The sequence below is a fragment of the Scyliorhinus canicula genome, chromosome 13 (genome assembly GCF_902713615.1).
Source record: "Scyliorhinus canicula chromosome 13, sScyCan1.1, whole genome shotgun sequence".
Taxonomy (NCBI): domain Eukaryota; kingdom Metazoa; phylum Chordata; class Chondrichthyes; order Carcharhiniformes; family Scyliorhinidae; genus Scyliorhinus; species Scyliorhinus canicula.
Window position 1 is genome coordinate 93713090 of NC_052158.1, and position 22860 is coordinate 93735949.

The 22860-nt window shown below is 49.0% G+C and overlaps 1 protein-coding gene and 1 non-coding gene across 6 annotated transcripts in view; both read left to right on the forward strand.

Moving 5' to 3' along the window:
- The window catches only part of schip1 (schwannomin interacting protein 1), a 1017794-nt gene that overhangs the window by 798854 nt on the left and 196080 nt on the right, over positions 1–22860 (forward strand). The window lies entirely within an intron of this gene.
- Positions 4368–4470, forward strand: LOC119976887. Its single transcript, XR_005463046.1, has one exon. It is a non-coding gene; the product is annotated as a U6 spliceosomal RNA (small nuclear RNA).

A 22860-nucleotide genomic window follows, 5' to 3' on the forward strand; every position in this document is an offset into this window, starting at 1 on the left:
CTTCCAGTCAAAGATACTGAACAACTTATGAAATGCAAAATTAATATTTTTCAATATTTTGGATCTCTTTGCCCAAGTCCAACAAATTGAAAATCAAAATGTACATTAAGTGGCAGAAGATATCTCAAAACTTGGGTTGGCTTTCACTTTGGAAGCTGTCCTGCTTAATAATAATCTTTATTGTCACAACTCTCTTTCCAGTCACTCAGTTAATTCTTATCCAAGCACTCATTATGCCTTTGGTTCCATGAGCTAGAATTTTGCTCACGGGTCTGTGCGGCACTATATCAAATGCTTTTTGAAAATTCATTATATACTGCATCGCCAGTGTAGCCCTTATCACCTTCGCTGTTAATTTCTCAAAAGAATCTCCAGCAAGCTAGTTAAACATGATTTTCCCTCAATGACTCCATGCTGGCTTTCTTTAATTATCCTGTATATACAAAAACAAAACAAAGAACAAAGAAAAGTACAGCACAGGAAGAGGCCCTTTGGCCCTCCAAGCCCATGCCGACCAGGCTGCCCGTCTAAACTTAAAATCTTCTACATTTCCTGGGTCTGTATCCCTCTATTCTAATCCTATTCATGTATTTGTCAAGATGCCCCTTAAATGTCACTCGTCCCTGCTTCCACCACCTCCGGCTGCGAATTCCAGGCACCCACCACCCTCTATGTATTAAAAAAAAACTTGCCTCATACATCTCCTCTAAACCTTGCCCCTTGCACCTTAAACCTATGACCCCCAGGGGCCCTCTACCCTGGGGAAAAGCCTCTGACTATGTCTGAGTGACTGTTGATTTTGTCCCAAACTGAATTTTTTTGTCCATTGGTCACACAAACTTGGTGGGCCTGGAAGTGAGTGGAAAACCTGGTGTGACTGTGGTCAGCCTTGGAATGTGATTTCACACTGGCTAGCCAATTAACGGGCTGCCAGTGTTAAAAGTGCGCTGGTAAAGGCTGCCAGCCAGGGTGGGCTCCAAGAAAAGGGAGGGTGCGGTTGGCGCCTCTGATGGGCTCCGTCTGGGGGCAGCTGCTGCGGAACTGTCTCTGGGAGCTGCAGACCTGTTAGAAAAATAAATTGTGACAGGAACATTTTGCAAAGCTGTCTAGTTAGCACATTCAAACATCAACCTTCGACACCTTTTTAAAAAGTTTTATTTCAGCCCTGACATCTCACCCGCCCTGGAACAAGCTTGAAACTGAAACGTAAAGGCCGCCTGATTAATCAGCCCACCTGTCAACTGTAAAAGCAGACAGGCCATGTAAAGTTCCATTCATTCAGCCCCTTAATGGCTAAATTGCCAGCTTGATTGTTGGCGGACCGCTTCTGTCTCTCACATATATGTGGGTGCGCTGACTTAAATATTGCATGAGCGTGTGATGACATCAGGACGCCCGCCCGCGAGTTATTTGCCAAATTTCATGCATATACCCAGATGAGCAATGCTAAATTCTGGCCATAGTTTCTTGAAGTTTCCCTACCACTGAAGTCAAACTGACTGGTCTGTAATTGTTGCCTTTATCCTAGTACCCTTTTTGAACAAGAGTGTAACATTCCCAATTCTCCAGTACTCTAGCACCAAACTGGAAGATTATCACTTGGGCCTTTGAAATGTCCACTCTCACTTCCCTCTGTGCCCTTTCGATGCATCTCATTGGTTCCTGAATTACCTTTGCATTTTCTACCTGACATCTGTCGTATGCGCACTTCTTCCTTTTTACTTTCACTTCTATCTTTCTCATCATCAAAGGTTTACTAGATTTATTTGTCCTACCGTTTCCCCTTCAAGGAACATACCTTGACATTGCCTGCCGTACATTTTCTTTGAAGGTGGCCCCTTGTTTAGCCATCGGATGTATATCCACCTCATCAAAGTTGGCTTTCTCCCAAATAAATTATCCCTGCTCTTGATTGTTCCTTGTCCTCTTCCATGGTCAACTTAAACCTTATGGCATTATGGTTACAGTCCCCTAAATGCTCTCCCACTGATATTCAATGGCCAACCCATTCCCCAGAACCAGGTTCAGCAGTGCCTGTCCTCTCATTTGACTGGAAACATACCCCTGCAGAAAATGCTTCCAGGAACTCCCACGTCTCTTGTCCTTTTGCACTCATCCCAGTCTACATTCAGATAATTGAAGTCCCCCATTATAATTACTCTATAATTCTAGCACCTCTCTGTAATTCCTTTGCAAATTTGTTTTTCTACATCCCTTCTACTAGTTGGTTTTCTATATACTACACCGGTGAATGTTATTGCACCATTTTCATTCCTTCCCTTTAGTCAGAGTGATCCTGTTGTTGACCCCTCTGGAACACCCTCTCTCTCTCTAGTACTGTATGAGAGTTTTCTGGTGAAATATGTTGTGGAACCAACTTAGGATAAGACTATTTTAGATCTAGTATTGTGTAATGAGGCCTATTTAATTAGTAATGTCATAGTAAATACTCTATTGGGAACTAGTGATGCTAAAACAATTGAAACCCATATGTTAGGTTTGAAAGTGACAAGCTCCGAATACAAAAACTAATCTTACACGAGCGCTAATCTTAAACTGAAAAAAAGCCAATGAAAAAGGTATAAGGGGAACACTGGGTTGATTGGGCAAATAATTAAACTTCATGGTGGTAAATGAACATTGGGACAGGCGAAAATTCAAAATGTTTAAAAAACTACATTCTACTGAAAAACTCAGCAAAATGGATCTATTTGTAATTTAGGAAGTTAGCATAGTTTTATATTAAAAGATGAGGCTTGTAAGGTTGCAAGGAATAGTAGAAAGTCTGAGGGCTAGCTGATTTTAAAAAAGGGGGAAATAGAAAATGGGAGTAAACTGGGTAAAAACAGATGGAGAGTGCTTTTACAAGTCTACGAAAGTAAATGTTGGTCTCTTAGAAGCAGATACAGAGGCGTAATTTAACCACCAAAGTGCATCCGGCATGGATCTGGGAGTGCCGGTAAATAGCGGAAAAGGTCAAAATTGAGAATAGTACCAGGCACAAACTAGTTTGCAATGCTCCTGATGACGAGTTCAGGATCTCGCGCAAAAATGTAAGCATATTATTAACCCTCTTTGCGGTGGTTTGCAGAGCAGCAGGGTGATATGCTGGAGGAGGAGGATAAGGGACAGGCTGCCTCGTCTGAGGAGGCGCAGGACCAAGAGGAGCTGGTGGTCGAGCCCAGAGAGGAGCCGCAGGAGGAGCCTGAGGATGGAGGACAGGCTGTGGCAAGGGTTCGACACACCCAGAGGACCAGGGAGGCCTCACCGGGTTCTCATAGGATGAGGCTATGTCCGTCCGCGCGCTGACATCCATCCTCTGAACTGGGTCTGCATCGGGACATTTGACCTTGGACCACTGTGCAGGGGCATGCCTGCTGTGAAGATTAACGTGACAATAGGCTTCACATCTATCAGGTGTAACATGTTTTAACAGTGAACATTTGACATTTCCATTCCCCCCAACTACAGATAGTGATCTCTCAACCTCCCTCCCCTGTGCCCACTCAGTGCTCGTCACTATGTTTTGTGGTGCAGTGCTACGTCTGAGTGAGACCCCAGAATGTACACCAAACCTGGAGACAACCTGCTGCTTTCCATGCCTGTGGCCTTTGATGCCCTTGGCGGATGTCCTGGATGTGTTGGTGGACCCCAGCTGACTTAACCAGGCTTTGCCATGCCAACCTGTTCTGCCCACTGCATTTGAGATTTGCCGGTGTCAGGAGGGGAGAATTCAGAAAGAGACAACCATTGTCTCCTTGGTGGCAGACACTGGGTTGGTCTCCAGTGCTTCCTCTCCCTGACTGTGCCCGTAGGGCCCTGGGGATCTCCCATGGGATGGATGGGCAGTTGAAGTGAACTCCAGAAGCCTCTAAGTAATTTGGTGCTGCTAGTCCTGGTGGCTTCCCATTGTCTGCACCATGGTGTTAACGCCTTGAGCGATGCTTCTCAGTAACTGGGCCATGCTCTTGACATTAACTCAACTTCGGCAATGTCCATCTGCATCTGGGGCATGTCCCTCAGCAACTGAGGCTTGATGTCAACGCCCTCGGCCATGATCATCACAGACTGAGCCATGCCTTGGGCACAAACACTCGAGGTGTGGACATCGTGCTCCAGGCTTTCCACTGCGGTCACCACCCTGGCAGTGTTGGCCTTGATGCCACGCATTGTCTGCATCATCTCCTGCACCCATAGCTTTTGCGACTTATTCAATCGGCTATGCACTCATTGGAATTGAGATGGATAGAAAAATGGTTGGCAGACACGAAACAAAGAGCATCAATTAACAGGTCTTTTTCAAACTGGCACGCAGTGACTAGTGGGGTACTGCAGGGATCGGTGCTCGGATGCCAGCTATTCACACTGTGCTTCGGCTGCACATATACTAAAATTGGAACAATCTGGAGAAGATTAGCATGGCCCCTGTGCAAGGATGACTCTCAAATTCGTGAAGCGTTCATAGTTTTTGGGCAGCACAGTAGTTAGCACTGCTGCCTCGCAGCACCAGGGACCTGGGTCCAATTCCGGCCTTTGGTGACTGTCTGTGTGGAGTTTGCACTTTCTCCCCTTGTCTGCATGGGTTTCCTCCGGGTGCTCCAGTTTCCTCCCACAGTCCAAAGGTGAGTAGGTCTGGTGGATTGGCCATGCTAAATTACCCCTTGGTGTCCATAGTCTTAGGTGGGGTTACAGGATTTGGGTGTGGTTCTAGGCAGGGTGCTTTTTCGAAAGGTCGGTGCAAACTTGACAGACCAAGTGGCCTCCTTCTGCACTGAAAGGATTTCATATATAAATGATTTAGCTGCAGGATCTTTTATCTCCAAGTTTGCAGATGACACCAAGTTAGGTGGGAGGGTGAGCTGTGAGGAGGATGCAGAGATCCTTCAGTGTGATGTGGACAAGTTGAGTGAGTGGGGAAAATGAATGGGAGCTGCAGTATAATTTGGAGAAATGTGAGTTTATCCACTTTGGTAGCAAAACAAAGAAGGAGACCATTATCTGAATGGCCATAAATTAGGAGAGGGGAATGTGCAACAAGAACTGGGTGTCCTCGTACACCAGTTGTTGAAGGTAAGCATGCAGGTACAGCAGGTGGTAAAGAAGGCAAATTATATGTTGAGCTTCATGGATAAAGGATTTGAGTACAGGAGCAGGGATGTCTTGCTGCAATTATACAGGGCCTTGTAGGAGGCAAGGTGGCACATTGGTTCGTATTGCTGCCTCACGGTGCTGAGGACCCGAGTTCGATCACAGCCCTGGGTCATTATCCGTGTGGAGTTTGCACATTCTCCCTATGTCTGCCTGAGTCCCACCCCACAACCCAAAGATGTGCAGGGTAGGTGAATTGGCCACGCTAAATTGCCCCTTAAATGGATAAGGTTTGTAAAAATTATACAGGGCCTTGGTGAGGCCACACCTGGAATATTGTATGCAGTTTTGGCCTCCTTATCTGAGGAAGCATGTTCTTGGGCTAGGGAGCACAGCCAAGGTTTACCGGACTGATTTCTGGGATGGCGGGACTGACTAGAGGAGATTGAATCGGTTAGGATAGTATTCGCTGGAGTCGGAAGAATGAGGGTGGAATCTCATGAGGGTGAAACCTATAAAATTCTAACAGGACTGGACAGGGTAGATGCAGGAAGGATGTTCCCAATGATGGTGTGTGCAGATCAAGGGTCACGGTCTGAGGAATACTCGGAAGACTATTTGGGGCAGAGATAAGGAGAAATTTCTCCAACCACAGAGTGGTCGGCCTGTGGAATTTGTTACCAAAGGAAGTAGTTGAGACCAAAACATTGTATATTTTCAAGAAGCAGTTAGATGTAGCACTTGCAGCGAACAGGATAAAAGATCATGGGGAGAAAGCGGGATTAGGCTATTGAGTTGGATGATCAACTAGGAAGCAAATAGTAGGCAGAAATTGGGCATTCTCAAGTTGGCTGGCTGTACATAGTGGATTGTCACAAGGATCATGTTTGGGACCTGAGCTATTTACAAACTATATTAATGACTTGGGCAAAATTGCAGAGTAATATATCTAAAATAAAAATAAAATGTTGCAGATGCTGGAAATATGAAATAAAACAGAAAATGCTGGAAAAACACAGCAGGTCTAGCAGCATCTGTGGGGAGAGAAACCGAGTTAATGGGTGTGTTTCTCCGGCCTCAGCCGCATATCACTCGGCAGTGGGAGGCAGCACGCTGTTCGCTGGCGGCGGGCTTCCCTGCTCCCGCTGCTGTCAATGGGAGTTCCCATTGAAGCCACCAGGAAACCCGCTGAGGGGTGTGCTGCTGGCAGGACCAGAGAATCCTGCCTCCAGTGAACAGACGGAGAATTCGGAATGTTTCCAGCCCATATGCCTTCTTCAGAGCTCAAAACGTCAACGCTGGTTCTCTCGCCACAGATGCTGACAGGCCTGCTGCGTTTTTCACATTTTCTCGTTTTATAATAATAATAATGCATTTACGTTTGCTGATGATACCAAGCAAAATGGAAATGTAAAATGTGAGGACACAAAGAGGCTGCAAAGAGATCTGGACGGGATGAGTGAGTGGGCAATAAGATGGCAGATAGAGTATTACGTGGCGAGGTGTTCGGTTATTCATTACTCCACTGCACTTTGCTTCCTACCTTCTGCCCATGCTGATATATTAACCCCAATTCCATGAGCCCTTGTATATTAACATTTTGTGTGGTACCTTTTCAAAAGCCTTTTGGAAATCTATGTACACCGCACCTATTGGTTGTAGAAATAGAAAAGCAGAAAAACTTGCAAATGTTGATGTTCCTCAAGATTAGAAAGTAAGAAAGTTAGCGTGCGGTTACAGCGCATCATAAGGATGACAAATGGCATGCTGGCCTTCATTGAAAAGGGACTGGCGTACAGCAATCAAATCTTGCTGCAGTTGTGCAGGGCTTTGCTGAGACCACACTCTGAATACTGTGTGTGCTTTTGGTTTTCCATATTTAAGGAAGGATATGCTTATGTTGGAGACTCTACAGTGAAGGCCGTTCCCTGTAATGAGAGGGTCATCCTACGATAAAATACTGGGTAATTGCAGTTTAGAAGAATGAGATGGCTTCATTAAAACATGCAATATTCTGAAGGGCCTTGACAGCGTAGACAATGGGAGGTTGTTTCTCCTGGCTGGGGAATCGAGAACATTGGGCACAGTCACAGGATAAGCAATTGATCATTTAGAAATTAGATGAGGAAAAATTACTTTACTCAAAGAGTGATGAATCTTTGGAATTCTCTAGCCCAGAGGGTTGTGGACACTCCCATTGTTAACAGTGGATGTTTTGTAAGAGTCCACACTGAGTAGATCAAAACAAAAACTTACTTTGTTTCACATGAACTATTATAAACAGTTCCAGTGGTTCCCTATTGGGTCTTCTCTAGTCAGTGCCTTACTGGCCAACTCTATTTACACAAAGCCAAGTATTGTTAAAGGTCTGCACGATCGACATGGTAGTTAATCATCTCTACCCCATAAGACCAATGCAGGTTCTAAGAGAATGGAATCTAATACCCTCCCCTGCGGCACGTTTGCTGGTGGTGGGGCATCTCATCAGGCAGAAAGGTGGCGGGTGGGAACCCTATTGCCTTCCTTCCTCCTGCCAATTACGTCCTTGGACAGCCTTCCTGCACTCCTGCCAGTTGAGGCCTCTTCCCACTGCCTCTGGTATTAACCCAGTGGCGTACAGAATTGCTCGCCACGCGGGAAACATGATGAGCAAACCCTAGTGTGCTGCTTCCTGTCTCCTGGAGAGGCCTCATGGTCAAACCATGCCTGATTAAGAATCATAAAATTTACAGTGCGGAAGGAGGCCATTCGGCCCATAGAGTCTGCATCGACCATTGGAAAGAGCACCCCACTTAAGCCCACACCTCCACCCCATCCCCGCAATCCAGCAAACCCACGCAACATTTTAGGACGCCAAGGGCAATTTATCATAGCCAATCCACCTAACCTGCACATCTTTGGGAGGAAACCGGAGCAGTTGGAGGAAACTCATGCAGACACTAGGAAAAGGGGCAGACTCCACACAGACAATGACTCAAGCTGGGAATCGAACTGGGGACCCTGGAGCTGTGAAGTGACAATGCTAACCACTTGGCTGCTGTGCGCCCCTAATTACTGAGATCTGGAATCGGGAAGGGGGAGCCTTTGGAGGGAAAGAGCCACCACCTTTGCAGCTAACCACCCCTCGGGATCCAGTGATGATATTGGGCCTCAGGTACTGGCAGCAGCCACCGCCTCTCCAGTAGAGCTGCCAGTCCAATTGGCAGGCCCCTCTCCGGGTTCTTTGATCCCAAGGAAAGACCCCTACTGTCCAGTTACGTACCTGAATGGTACTTAATTCATCAGGCCGTCCCTATATGAGGCACTCACTAATTCTCCAACCAGCGGGCAAGACCACCGTCACGTCCATTAAATATTGCCCTGCATTTACGTCCGTGATAGACAGATTTGTGGTGATTTCAGGCAATTGAGGGATATGGAGAGCAGGCCAGAAGTGATGTCCAAAGTCAACTGATCATATTCCATGGTGGAGCAGGCTCGACGGGCTGTATGGCGGATTTCTCCGATCTCTTGCGTTCTTTGCAGCAGATGCATGGGAACAACGCTTCCTGCAAGTTCCACTGTAATTCATACACCATCCTGACTTTTAACTATATTCCTTCACTGCCTCTGGGTCGAAATCCTGACAGCACTTTGGATGGACCTACACCATACAGACTGCAGTAGTTTTTTTAAAAAAAAAGTGACTCATCACTACCTTCAGATGGGCAATAATTGATGTTGCAGTTGGTGTCACCGAAATCCCATAAACAAATTAGAAAAAGGAGCAGAAGAACTAGAAATTCAGCTTTTTGAGACTGACGTATCAAGAAATGGAAAATAATTATAGGTCCGAGAGAAAATGGAAATCTCAGGATTGTGGCAGCAGCTTTCACTTGACTGACAATTGAGTGGCTGCGCTGAACCTTAATTCTTGAAGACTATTTCATGGTGAGGTGGTCAAGAACTGCTCATTGAGTGGCCGACCAGCTGACAATGGTTGGCTCTCCGTCAGCGCTGCAGTGGGCAGATAAAGCCTGACTGCCCCGGTGGAGAAATTGGGGCTTCAGTGAACCCGTGCATGGCCAATACTTTTTGACTCTGAATAATTTAAGTTTGGTTTTCGTTACTATTCAGTCTTGTCTAGCTGGGTTGGCAGATGGCCGGACTTGAAAATGTCCCCTGGAACTACTGCTGATGCCATCCACGAAAGGAAAATGTGCTTTTGGGAATGGTGCTCCACCTGGCAGACATGCTGAAGACTGACTGAACCTATATAAGCTGCAGGCTTATTCAACTCTGAAACCAGAGATATAGGGTGCGATTTAATGTTCGTGTGGGAGAGGCAAAAATCGAAGACCATGCCAGTCTCGGATCTGTTTGCAATCTAATCAGCCCGCTCCCATTGGCGAAATCCGAATCCCGCCATAGCGTTGCGAGAAAGTAATACTTAAGCCCAATTTCCATATAATTAACGGGAGCGACATCCCCACCCCTATGTAACCGCCTCCCCTGATCTACCGCTCTCCCTGACAAGTGGTCACGTGGGTTCCAATTAGTACTCCTTTTTATAAACATGAAGTTGGCAGAAGGGCTGTTGCAGGGGCCCAAGGAGGTGAGTAACCATCCTCGCCCATGGGCAGTGAGCCTGGGGGCATGGCGTGCTGGCCCAGTACTCTAAGGGGAAGTGGAGGAGCCCCCAGGGGGACCAGCCTCTGTCAGGGTGGCCACCATGGATTGGGCTGGGCTGGGGTGGGGCGGGTGAGCACTTCACACATCCCAACCAAGTGGATTCCTGGGCCCTCCGGTTTCCTCCCACAGTCCAAAGATGTGTGGGTTGGCGATGCTAAATTGTCCTTGGTGTCCATAAGGTTAGGTTAGGTTACGGGGATAGGGTGGAGGTGTGGACTTAAGTAGGGTGCTCTTTCCCAGGGCTGGTGCAGACCCGATGGGCCGAATGGCCTCCTTCTGCACTGTAACTTCTATGACCGTAGTCGAGGTTCACAACTTATTATTTAACAATTGCAATTGTGTCCCCAACTGCCTCAATCCCCTGATGGTGATGCTTCTCCTTCCCCAAGACACTGCCGCACTCTCACACCCCACACAATGTCCCCAACCCTCTCAGTGATCCCCAATGTGCTTAGCCGTTCATAGTCTACCGCTGCGTCTAAGAGTGTCACCATGATGAACATTAGAGATGGAGGAAACCTGCTGCTTACCACATCCCGTTGCCTTCGCTGCCCCTGGCGGATGTCCTGAGGCCGGAGAGCCCCAGCGCAATTGCAGGCGGCACACGCCTCGCCGTGCAGACCTTCCTCGCCGCGCTGACCCTGCCTGCCTGGCCGCGCTGACCCTGCCTGCCTGCCTGGCCGCGCTGACCCTGCCTGCCTGCCTGGCCGCGCTGACCCTGCCTGCCTGCCTGGCCGCGCTGACCCTGCCTGCCTGCCTGGCCGCGCTGACCCTGCCTGCCTGCCTGGCCGCGCTGACCCTGCCTGCCTGCCTGGCCGCGCTGACCCTGCCTGCCTGCCTGGCCGCGCTGACCCTGCCTGCCTGCCTGGCCGCGCTGACCCTGCCTGCCTGCCTGGCCGCGCTGACCCTGCCTGCCTGCCTGGCCGCGCTGACCCTGCCTGCCTGCCTGGCCGCGCTGACTCTTGAGAACTGCCGTATTTGTGGAGTGGGTCTCGGGGGAGCAGGTGGCTACTATCGCCGCTCCTTAGGGTGACCCTGCGTTGTCACCCAGTGCCCCCTCCCCCTGGTCAGAGGCCATAGGGCCCTGGGGTTCACCTTGGTTTGGAGAGGCATCTGGATCGAACCCCGGCTGCCCTGAGTCATCTGGCTTGGCCAGTCGCGGTGGCTCTCCAATGTCTGCAGCACAGTGCCCTCGACGATGCTCCACTGTGAATGGGAGCACCTCAGCAATGCCCACCTGCAACTGGCATGTCCCCCAGCGACAAGGACAAGTCTAGCAGTGCCTCGGCTATGCCCACCTAAAATGGGACATGTCCCGCCGCGCCTCTGTGATTCCCACGTGGGAAGGGGAGATATCCCCTAGCGAGCAGAATGTTCTCTGGAGGACTTCGGCATTGCCCAATTGAGACTGGGACATGGGTAGCACGGTGGCGCAGTGGGTTAGCACTGGCCTCATGGCGCAGAGGTCCCAGGTTCGATCCCGGCTCTGGGTAACTGTCCGTGTGGAGTTTGCATATTCTCCCTGTGGGTTTCACCCCCACAACCCAAAAATGTGCAGGGTAGGTGGATTGGCCACACAAAATTGCCCCTTAATTGGAAAAGATGAATAGTTATTCTAAAAATTTTTTTTAAAGAGGCTGAGACATGCCCCGCAGCGCTACATCAAGGTCTGCCTGGTACTAGGTCACATACCTCAGCAATTGGGACAGGCTGTCAAGGTGCTCCGTCATGGCCGTCACCGACTGAGCCTCTCCTTGGGCACCTCCACTCATGCTGCTGACGTTGTGCACTTAGCTGTGGTGGCATTGGTGCCATACATTGCCGCCACCATCCCGTGTGCCGTAGCCTCTGGAACTCCTCCATTTGGCTAATGACCTGCTGGAGTGTCGCTGACATCCACGCTGAATCTCACGGCCGCGCCCTAGAGTCTGCCTCAGCTCCGGGTAAATCTGGTGCAGGGGCTCTGTATCTTACTGGAGTCCTGGGATCCAGCAGACCTCCGATTGCTGTCTCGCCTGTGCATTGCTGCCTCCACTTGCTGTGCATCAGCAGTTGTGTGGTGCTCACCACAATGTATCCCAGAAGCTGACTAATACGGTTGTCCACTGAGGTGTGTGTCTCTGCGCTGGTGGAGGGTGGGAAGACAGCTGTGACACTTGACAGTGGTCTCCTCGGAACTCTCCTTGGTGTTCCCATTGGAGCCTGGGGGTGGCGGGGTGGGGTGGGCCGCACCTTTTGGATGGCCATCCTGCAGGAGAATGAACACATGGTCAGTGGGAGGGATGGGCCATTCTGCATGACTTTAACAACTCGTGTGTCAAGTTATCTGGGACCGGTGGAGCCTCACCTCTGCGCTGTACGCTGACCTTTTTATGTTGGTTATTGATCTGTTCTCGCCCACCCCCATGACCTAATAGGGCCTGTTCCTTGTATGGATGAGGACTCTGATGTCCGGAACCTGGCCGCCTGTCTGGGCCCTCTCCAGCCTGTTGTGGGCCAATGTCTCCTGTGGAGACACAAAGGAGGCATTGTTAGCTGCACACGTCAATCATCGTGGGGGAGGTGGGTGCGGGGCTAGTGGGGTTGGAAACTAGTCCGCATGGGGGGGGGAAATGTGGAGTATGGGCGGGGGAGGGGTTTGGGAGTCTGGTACCAACTCTCCTATGTGGCTCGGTGGAGGTCATTAATCTTCTAGCGGCACTGGGTGCTGGTCCCCCAGGTCACACTCCCCAAGCTGACGGCTGCTGCCACTTTCTCCCAGGCACTGGCTGCCCTGTGGCTGACCCTCCGAGACCCTCGGGGGGAGGGGGGGGGGGGGGGGGGGGGGACAGGGTATCCCACCTGGTCTCGACCGCGTCCAGTAATCTGCCCAGTTCGCTAGCCCCCATGTTATTCTGAATCTGAATAAACATTGCAGACCTCTAGTTAACACAAAAATACTTTATTCAGTGAGTTTGTTCTGTCTCCAGAGCTAAACTAGGTATAATACAGTCAAGAGGTAAAACCAGAGAAGCTAAGGTAAGCCACCTATGCTGAGCTGTCTCTGTGTGCTGCTGCTCACTAGTCCTGTGCTTCTAAAAGAGGTGGATCCTCCCTTGGGTTGGACCCTTTATACTCGCCTCTGATGCTGCCCTCTAGTGATGCTGTGGCTGTTACACCAGGGACTACAGCACAGATGTATGTGCAGTTCACTACAGCCGCGAATCGTGGGGCTGGTCTTGGCGGCATGGCTGCGAACTGTGTGGGGTTGGCTGAGCAGGATCAGTGTGGGGTTGGCTGTGCAGGATCAGTGTGGGGTTGGCTGTGCAGGATCAGTGTGGGGTTGGCTGTGCAGGATCAGTGTGGGGTTGGCTGTGCAGGATCAGTGTGGGGTTGGCTGTGCAGGATCAGTGTGGGGCTGGCTGTGCAGGATCAGTGTGGGGTTGGCTGTGCAGGATCAGTGTGGGGTTGGCTGTGCAGGATCAGTGTGGGGTTGGCTGTGCAGGATCAGTGTGGGGTTGGCTGTGCAGGATCAGTGTGGGGTTGGCTGTGCAGGATCAGCGTGGGGTTGGCTGTGCAGGATCAGCGTGGGGTTGGCTGTGCAGGATCAGTGTGGGGCTGGCTGAGCAGGATCAGTGTGGGGTTGGCTGTGCAGGATCAGTGTGGGGCTGGCTGTGCAGGATCAGTGTGGGGCTGGCTGTGCAGGATCAGTGTGGGGTTGGCTGAGCAGGATCAGCGTGGGGTTGGCTGTGCAGGATCAGTGTGGGGTTGGCTGTGCAGGATCAGTGTGGGGCTGGCTGTGCAGGATCAGTGTGGGGTTGGCTGTGCAGGATCAGCGTGGGGCTGGCTGAGCAGGATCAGTGTGGGGTTGGCTGTGCAGGATCAGTGTGGGGTTGGCTGTGCAGGATCAGTGTGGGGTTGGCTGGGCAGGATCAGTGTGGGGCTGGCTGTGCAGGATCAGTGTGGGGTTGGCTGTGCAGGATCAGTGTGGGGCTGGCTGTGCAGGATCAGCGTGGGGTTGGCTGTGCAGGATCAGTGTGGGGTTGGCTGTGCAGGATCAGTGTGGGGTTGGCTGTGCAGGATCAGTGTGGGGCTGGCTGTGCAGGATCAGTGTGGGGTTGGCTGTGCAGGATCAGTGTGGGGCTGGCTGTGCAGGATCAGTGTGGGGTTGGCTGGGCAGGATCAGTGTGGGGTTGGCTGTGCAGGATCAGTGTGGGGTTGGCTGTGCAGGATCAGTGTGGGGTTGGCTGTGCAGGATCAGTGTGGGGCTGGCTGTGCAGGATCAGCGTGGGGTTGGCTGTGCAGGATCAGTGTGGGGTTGGCTGTGCAGGATCAGTGTGGGGTTGGCTGTGCAGGATCAGTGTGGGGCTGGCTGTGCAGGATCAGCGTGGGGCTGGCTGTGCAGGATCAGCGTGGGGTTGGCTGTGCAGGATCAATGTGGGGTTGGCTGAGCAGGATCAGTGTGGGGTTGGCTGAGCAGGATCAGTGGGGTTGGCTGTGCAGGATCAGTGTGGGGTTGGCTGTGCAGGATCAGTGTTGGGTTGGCTGTGCAGGATCAGTGTGGGGTTGGCTGTGCAGGATCAGTGTTGGGTTGGCTGTGCAGGATCAGTGTGGGGTTGGCTGTGCAGGATCAGTGTGGGGTTGGCTGTGCAGGATCAGTGTTGGGTTGGCTGTGCAGGATCAGTGTGGGGTTGGCTGTGCAGGATCAGTGTGGGGTTGGCTGTGCAGGATCAGTGTGGGGTTGGCTGTGCAGGATCAGTGTGGGGTTGGCTGTGCAGGATCAGCGGGGGGTTGGCTGTGCAGGATCAGTGTGGGGTTGGCTGTGCAGGATCAGTGTGGGGTTGGCTGTGCAGGATCAGCGTGGGGTTGGCTGAGCAGGATCAGTGTGGGGTTGGCTGTGCAGGATCAGCGTGGGGTTGGCTGTGCAGGATCAGTGTGGGGTTGGCTGAGCAGGATCAGTGTGGGGTTGGCTCAGCAGGATCAGTGTGGGGTTGGCTGTGCAGGATCAGTGTGGGGTTGGCTGTGCAGGATCAGTGTGGGGTTGGCTGTGCAGGATCAGTGTGGGGTTGGCTGTGCAGGATCAGTGTGGGGTTGGCTGTGCAGGATCAGCGGGGGGTTGGCTGTGCAGGATCAGTTTGGGGTTGGCTGTGCAGGATCAGTGTGGGGTTGGCTGTGCAGGATCAGTTTGGGGTTGGCTGTGCAGGATCAGTGTGGGGTTGGCTGTGCAGGATCAGTGTGGGGTTGGCTGTGCAGGATCAGCGTGGGGCTGGCTGTGCAGGATCAGCGGGGGGTTGGCTGTGCAGGATCAGTGTGGGGTTGGCTGTGCAGGATCAGTGTGGGGTTGGCTGTGCAGGATCAGCGTGGGGTTGGCTGTGCAGGATCAGTGTGGGGCTGGCTGTGCAGGATCAGTGTGGGGTTGGCTGTGCAGGATCAGTGTGGGGCTGGCTGTGCAGGATCAGTGTGGGGTTGGCTGTGCAGGATCAGTGTGGGGTTGGCTGTGCAGGATCAGTGTGGGGTTGGCTGTGCAGGATCAGTGTGGGGTTGGCTGTGCAGGATCAGCGGGGGGCTGGCTGTGCAGGATCAGTGTGGGGTTGGCTGTGCAGGATCAGCGGGGGGCTGGCTGTGCAGGATCAGTGTGGGGTTGGCTGTGCAGGATCAGTTTAAGTGCTGCTCTACCTTGTTAGGTGGGAGCCGGCGAGCATGGTCCCGGCAGATCAGACGGCGGGACCATCATTCGTGGCTTGAATCCTGTGGGGTCTCGTTAAGTGGACTAATTAATGTTTCATAGCAGTGACGGCCTCGCTAGGCTGAGCGTCGGAAGGCTCATGGTAGTTCCGCTCGCTACCACACTTAGAAACATTTTGGTTAAATCACGCCCTTAATAACTGAACTACTGCACTGTTAGAATTTTTCAAATACAATTTCATTCACAAAAAATTTAGATATGGTCTTTGTGATTACCCTACAGAAGATAAATATTCCCGTTTTTTTTTTGTTAGACCAGCTTGCACAAGTACGATGATTCATTTACTTGTGATGGAACTAAATTAATTTAATTCAAGTGGTTGTGAACCAAAGTTTCTCTGTGGTTTCAACCTGTAAAGATTGACTAGCCTTTTTGGGAAATCTTTTTCATTAGCAGGAGCCTTGCTGGTCCTCTGTGCAGTGTACAAGTGAGAGTTATTGGCTGTTCAGAGGTTTTTAAGAAGCTGTTCATGAATGTCATACCCTTGGTTGTAATGGAAAGAGGCAGAGTGTAGTGATCATTGTTCATTTTAGAATATTATTCTGCACTGTCATGCTTTTCCTTGGCCTTCTTTCTGATCATAAGTGGTGATGTAGGGAATCCTACTAATTAACACTATAACCCTATTTTCGAATGTGTAATAGTTGTCTCTATTGTTGGTTATCTTAAGGATTAAGAATGTAGGCCAGGATTCGCCGGGTCGGAGAATCGCCCGAGGGCGCGCGAATCGTGCCAAGCCGCTCCAACGGCGGCCTGCCAATTCTCCACCGCAGATTCTCAGGTGCCCACTGGATCACCGCCACGCCGATTGGGAACCGTTGAAAGCGGCCCCCTCCCAGCGATTCGACGGGCCAAGTGCCCGCCGAGTTTGGTCAAGTCCCTCCGGCGTAGGTTACGTATGGTCCTACCCGGCGGGACCTCGCGTTCTGGCTGCGGGGGACGTCCTGGTGGGGGCGGGGGCTCCCGGAGGCCTGGCTCGCGATCGGGGTCTACCGATCGGCAGGCGGGCTATTTCCGTGGGGTGGGGGGGGGGGCAATGTTCCTCTGCACGGGTCCCTGTAGGGCTCCGCCATATTGCCTGGGGGCCAGCACGGAGACGGGAACCCACGCATATGCGCAGACTTGCGCCGGCCGTGGCGTGCATGTGCGGACTCCTCCAGCCGTGGCGCGCATTCACGAACTCGTGCCGGCCATGGTGCACCGGCTTTCAGGCGCCGGAGCAGCGGACACCACTCCGGCGCCGTACTAGCCCCCTCGGAAGGGGCGAATACCTGGGCCTGGAGGCCCATTGACAGCGGAATGTCTCGCGCCGCTTTTGACGCCGGCGTCAGAACTTGGCCGCGGGATCTTTCAGTTCAAGGTGTATCTTCGGTTTGGTTTAGGCCTGTGCTTGTTTACAAACAATGCTTGAACCTTTGACCGAGCGGAGAGGCTTCTAGAAGCAAGAAAACCCTGAGTATAATATGGAGAAAATTGCTGAAAGTGGAGCTGTACTCTTAAAGGAAGACTGGTGGGTTTTGTTTTTTTAATGGAAAATAAATAGGTAAGTGTAAGAGAAGCTGACCTGGAGGCTGCAACATTCAGTCTCTTATGTTTAACCAGAGATATATGTATGTTCTGAGAACAAAGCGGGGAGTTCAAGAGAATTGGGTAGGACCAAGTAGCTCTATATGGAAAAGATGTGCAGGGAGTGTCTACATGTGTCTGATGTCTTGTGGCGTATGACCATCAGTGATGCCTATACTTGCACCAGGATGTCGTATTGGTAGAAATATACCAAACACAGTGGGTAGTGCTGTTGATTCATACCTCCAGGGTCCCAAGTTTGATTCCTGGCTTGGGTCACTCTCTGTGCGGAGTCTGCACATTCTCCCTGCGTCTGTGTGGGTTTCCTCTGGGTTGACCTCCCACATGTCCCGAAAAGCATGTTGTTGGGTGAATTGGACATTCTGAATTCTCCCTCGGTGTGCCCGAACAGGAGCCGGAATGTGGCGCGAGGGGCTTTTCACAGTAACTTCATTGCAGTGTTAATGTAACTTCATTGCAGTGTTAATGTAAGCCTACTTGCAACAATAAAAGATTATTATTATTATATAAAGATGTGAGCTGTGACCTGTGCAACCAACTGTACAGGTTTTCCAAAAAAAACTGCCTTCCAGAGTACAAACATGTTAGAAAGCCTATCAGAGTGAAAGCTACAGTAAAAAGATTACGCGAGGCTAAATCTGTTGGTTGAGTTGAAAGCAGAAGCTCATATTGTTTAGAATCACTATCTCATTTGCTCAGTGTACCTATTTAGTCATTTTTGCTTGTGTTTATTTTCAAGTTTGTATGGTAAAGATCCTTTGGTGTTTCATTTTAATCTTAGAGTACTGCGTCTTATTTCCTTACCTTGGTTTCTGTCGCACATTGCATTCTTTAAATGATCATAGTCTGTCCAGCCGAATCCTAATAAGAATCCTACTTGTCCAGTGTTCTCATAATTGAGATCATAATAAATGGTAGATTTGGATTTTTTTTTCATCTTCAGTGACAAACGTTGGATCATGCCAACTATTTTTGATAAGGCAGTACCATATGCAACTTCCTAATAAATGTGTTAACAGAGACCTGTGCTCGATTCCCTATCCGCTCTCTGTCACGTTTGGTCTCTTGTGAGTACTATAAATAACTCTCTTCCATGGGAGCCATTTCAGTTGCAAATATAATCAATTGTACTTTGTTTTTATTTCGATCGGCGATAGCTGTGTTAATCTATCCCTGCAGTTGTGCCGTATTGAATATTTTCCAGTTCGATGTTAAAAGTTGCTGCAGGAAAACCACCATATGCTTATTTTGGGAATTGCAAAACTCAATGCTGCAAGTGTTAACAAGGTAAAAGCAACACACTGCAGACGCTAGAAATCTGAAATAAAAACAAAAGTGCTGGAAGCATTTGTGGAGAAAGAAACCAAATTAACATTTCAGCCGAATATGACTTCTTCAGAACTGTAGCCTTCAGCAGATGCAGCTATTAAATATGAAGCTGGAGGTGATGTAACTGCAGAGGGCACTGTTCACATTTTGTGTTGAATTCATTATACATTGTCATCTTTAGTGAATCTCACTGCATGAATGTTTGAAGATTTAAAAAAAATATTCTGAAATATACTACATCTAAATGCATCTCAAAGATGCTGAAACAAACTTTGCCAAGTACATACCCATTGGGATCATCAGCAATTGCAAATATAATTACCTATTATATAATGTTAGTAGTAACAGGGCAGTCCCTGGTTTGAAGGTAAGCTAGTAAATTACAGCCAATGTGTTTCAGTAGTGCTCTAAACCACTCCCTTGATTTCTGAGACAATTACATTTGAGGTGGACTTTGTTAATCTATGATATAATGTGCTTAGATATACAGAAAACTTTCAGAAAAAGTTTGTTAGGCCACAACACAAACCTAAGAAAATCCTAGCTGGATTAAAAATTGGCCAAAAGACATTGGTTTCAAACCAGGAAGATTATACTGTGACAACCTCTTCTGTCTTTTAGTCCAAATTATTATGTGATCCAAAATGCGAAATGAATTAATCTGATTTATCAATGATTCTAAACTACCAGTAGAATCTGAAAGTTGCTTAGGAATTGTAAATGGACTTCAATAATACGTGAATGTTAATAGAACTGTGGTAGATAAAATTCACCAAAGACTACTCATTATTCCAGTTCTGCTTGAGCCTCCTCTCTCATCCCTTTTCGCAATACTTTGAATCAGTGCACCTTCTGCTCTCACCATGAACTGCAATATTTCTTTGATTCTTTGCTTCCAATTTCCACCCTTCTCTCGCCTTCACTTGGCTCATTTCTGACTATTCCCCTCCCTTCCTCTACTTCTTCTCTGGTTCCATTTCTGGAGATCGGCTGTCTACAAATGTACACGACAAACCCACCTGAACTACCTCAACTACATTTCCCCTCATCCTGTTTCCCGTAAGGACTCCAGTCCATGCTCTCTGTTGCATCTGTCCCAATGACACACCCTTCCACCTGACGTGTCTTCCTTTTACCTCGAATAAGGATTTCCATCCAGTGTGGCTGACGGAGCCCTCCAATGTGTTCAATCTGTTTAATGCAGTTCTACTGTCACCCTTTCTGCTTTCTCCAAGGACCATGATAGGATTCCCTTTGTCCTCACCTTCCACCCACATCCTCCTTATTCGTCAGATCATATTCCGTATTTCACCCAGCTCCGTAGAATGCCACCACCAAACATATCTTCCCCTCCCCTTCCAGCATTTTGTGTTGAGCATTTCCTCCACAGCATCATTGTCCATTCTTCAGTCACCTCTGAACCTCCCTCCCTTCCTATGCACCTTTTCTGTGCAGGCGCAGGAGATGCAATGCTGCCCTTTCCCCTCATCCCTTTCGATGCCCAAGCCTCCAAACACCCCTTCTAAGTGAAACAGCGATTTACTTCCATAGAATCCCTTCAGTGCAGAAGGAGGCCATTTGGCCCAACGAGTCTACACCGACTATCTGAAAGATCACCCTACCGAGGCCCACTCACCCACCCTATCCTTGTAACCCCACCTAACCTGCACATCTTTGTGAAACCCATGCAGACATGGTGAGAACATGCAAACTCCACACAGATAGTCACCAAGTCCGGAATCGAACCCTGGTTCCTGGTGCTGTGAGATAGCAGTGCTAACCACTGTAACACCATGACATGAGATATGGCATGGTGCATATGACTTTGGGCATACAGGGAGAGATCCTCTGGCTGTTCATTCCAGCAGGATCTTCTAGTCTCGCCAATGGCTCACCTCCGCTGCAAGGTATCCCGGTGGTGGGGGAGGGGGAGGAAGAGAGATAGGATGGGAAATTCCATTGACTGGGCAGGACCAGAACATAAGAACATAAGAACTAGGAGCAGGAGTAGGCCATCTGGCCCCTCGAGCCTGCTCCGCCATTCAATTAGATCATGGCTGATCTTTTGTGGACTCAGCTCCACTTTCCGGCCCGAACACCATAACCCTTAATCCCGTTATTCTTCAAAAAACTATCTATCTTTACCTTAAAAACATGTAATGAAGGAGCCTCAACTGCTTCACTGGGCAAGGAATTCCATAGATTCACAACCCTTTGGGTGAAGAAGTTCCTCCTAAACTCAGTCCTAAATCTACTTCCCCTTATTTTGAGGCTATGCCCCCTAGTTCTGCTGTCACCCGCCAGTGGAAACAACCTGCCCGCATCTATCCTATCTATTCCCTTCATAATTTTAAATGTTTCTATAAGATCCCCCCTCATCCTTCTAAATTCCAACGAGTACAGTCCTAGTCTACTCAACCTCTCCTCATAATCCAACCCCTTCAGCTCTGGGATTAACCTAGTGAATCTCCTCTGCACACCCTCCAGCGCCAGTACGTCCTTTCTCAAGTAAGGAGACCAAAACTGAACACAATACTCCAGGTGTGGCCTCACTAACACCTTATACAATTGCAACATAACCTCCCTAGTCTTAAACTCCATCCCTCTAGCAATGAAGGACAAAATTCCATTTGCCTTCTTAATCACCTGTTGCACTTGTAAACCAACCTTCTGTGACTCATGCACTAGCACACCCAAGTCTCTCTGAACAGCGGCATGCTTTAATATTTTATTGTTTAAATAATAATCCCGTTTGCTGTTATTCCTACCAAAATGGATAACCTCACATTTGTCAACATTGTATTCCATCTGCCAGACCCGAGCCCATTCACTTAACCTATCCAAATTCCTCTGCAGACTTCCAGTATCCTCTGCACTTTTCGCTTTACCACTCATCTTAGTGTCATCTGCAAACTTGGACACATTGCCCTTGGTCCCCAACTCCAAATCATCAATGTAAATTGTGAACAATTGTGGGCCCAACACGGATCCCTGAGGGACACCACTAGCTACTGATTGCCAACCAGAGAAACACCCATTTATCCCAACTCTTTGCTTTCTATTAATTAACCAATCCTCTATCCATGCTACTACTTTACCCTTAATGCCATGCATCTTTATCTTATGCAGCAACCTTTTGTGTGGCACCTTGTCAAAGGCTTTCTGGAAATCCAGATATACCACATCCATCGGCTCCCCGTTATCTACTGCACTGGTAATGTCCTCAAAAAATTCCACTAAATTAGTTAGGCATGACCTGCCTTTAACGAACCCATGCTGCGTCTGCCCAATGGGACAATTTCTATCCAGATGCCTCGCAATTTCTTCCTTGATGATAGATTCAATAGAAGATCCCATATTTCCAAAAGCTCTCCACCATTGAGATTTTCCTCATCTCATGTCTGAGTCTGTTGTAGATGAACTGATTTAGATCGCCATAATTAGTCAACAAATCCATCATGTGACAGCCAAGATGGTCAAATGAAAAATGGTCTTTTTTTTTTGGCCCAGCAGTTCCAATGTTCTGTCCTGCCTGAAACCATTTGGCCCAATGCAAATAGAAAAGGACTCGACCTAGACTGAAAAACTAATGGTCATAGATATTCATCCACAGGGAGTCTCCCTGAAAACAGTTATTTGTTTTTAGACTAGAAATTGGAAACCGTGTACAGATGAAAATTGCACCACATGGTACTGAGCCACACAAATCAGTAAGATCTCTGGTTCAGCCACATTATGTGGAGTCAGCTAGTCTCAACCATGCTTCATTTGACCTCCGACTCCTTGGACCTGGGAGTGAAAGAGTATGGAAAGAGAACAATTTTCTTTTGAAGGCTGACATCTCTCTACCTGTTGTACTTTGAATTTAGTAAACTGTATTCCTTACATATGATGTGGTCACCTCTACATTGGGAAGACCGAACACAGACTCTTTGTGGAACACCTCCATTGAGTCTGACTGCACAACTCCAAACTTTAGTTGCTTGTCATTTTACTTCTTCACATTTCTATCTTTCTCTGGCTTTTGTCCAAGGCCTTCCGTAATGTAGCTCAATACAAGCTCGAGGAACAACACTTAATCTTTCACCTCCGCCGTCTACAGCCTTCTGAACTCAATTGACTTTAGATCAAAACCTCTGACTTTGTTTTGCTCCGTGTTTTTTTTAATGTAGTGTCAGTCTTCATCTTATTTCTTTTTTTAATCCCTTCATGTTGTATTCAGATAGTTTTTTTTTTATGTAGCTATTTTCATCTCACAGGAGTCAACCGTTGTTTCTTAACTTTATCCATTACCGCTTTTTGACATCATTAAGTTTTTTATTTCCTCTCTACTGGCCTCCACCACATCACAAACCTTACACTTTGTTCTTCCTGACTCCACCCTTCTATTGGCTAAGAAAAGTCCACTATTTAGAATCTATAGAACCCTACAATGCGGAAGGAGGGCATTCGGCCCATTA